Source organism: Gavia stellata, chromosome 15 (genome assembly GCF_030936135.1).
Source record: "Gavia stellata isolate bGavSte3 chromosome 15, bGavSte3.hap2, whole genome shotgun sequence".
Taxonomy (NCBI): Eukaryota; Metazoa; Chordata; class Aves; order Gaviiformes; family Gaviidae; genus Gavia; species Gavia stellata.
In genome coordinates this window covers 403,752-404,914 of record NC_082608.1, presented here as the reverse complement: position 1 = coordinate 404,914, position 1,163 = coordinate 403,752, and positions in this window count along the sequence as shown.

The following is a 1,163-nucleotide window of genomic DNA, read 5'->3' as shown; positions in this document are numbered from 1 at the left end:
GGCGCGACACAGCCCGGGAAGAGGTGCCGAGCTCCGGATACGGCCCGTGCGGAACCCCCGCAGCAAGCCTCCCTAGGACCCTGGGAGCAAGCTGGGCTGGTGCGGCTGTGCTGGCGTGGCCGTTGCTGGCTGCAGATCTCTGCTTCGCCACGCTTTTCCACACATGGTGCCACGCGGCTGGCACGCCGACACTGAAAAATCGTTACCTTTTTGTCAAGGGCTTTGTCAACTCCGTCCCAATCTCAGGGGTCTCTGCATGAAGCCCGGCGGCAGCTCTCCCCTTCCCTTATTAAGGACCAGTAAATACTTTTATAAAGATGGTCTCTAACGGTGCCTGGACCCAGAGGGGTCCCAGATGCAGAGCCAGGGTGGCAGGACCCCCCCAGGGATGCTCCACTCTCTGCCAGCCTCCCCGGCGAGCGAAGGCAGAGGATGGCTTCCCGCACCCACCGTCACCTTCACTGCCGAATTTCTCAGCTGTGCAAACCTCTGGTAGCTCTGCCCCATCCGTGACCTGAGACGGAGAAAGCAACGTCCCCTCCACTCCCATCTGCCAGTGCATTAACAAAATGAGAGCCGATTAAAGTCCGTCCCCTCCTGAGCACCATTGGTCCCCAGCAAATTGCTGACACAACCTGTTTAGTAACATCGGCAGACAGGTGGACTTTCCTCCCTCTGCAGACATCCAGATTTAGATGGGTTTGGGGTCGCTCCAGTCTGCGGCTCTGTGCGTTTGCTATAGTCAAAAGAAGTGGTTTAATTGCACAGAATAAGTGTGTTAATTGGATTTTTTTATTTTCTTTTTCCATCACCTTGGTTGGCTCAAGGCAGTGCCTTCCCTTGCAGACCCGCTCCTCCACCGCACACCACGCAAGGATGCTGGGATGGGATGGAATGCGCTCCTGTGTGCCCACACCACCCCATCAACCCCCATCGGCCAGAAGGCCCCTGTAGCACCAAAAACTCTCCTGTTTCTCAAGGCAGCCAAGCTGGAAAGCCCCATTTCCCTCCCATTAATCTCCACCTGCAAGCACTTTCTAGAAGGCAGCCAAGAACAGTAAAACTGGAGAGATTTGCAAAATAAACAGCGATCAAACGCAAAGACCTTGGTTCCTGCTCCGGAGGGTGTCTGCCAAGACACACAGATCTTATCAAGCTAATTT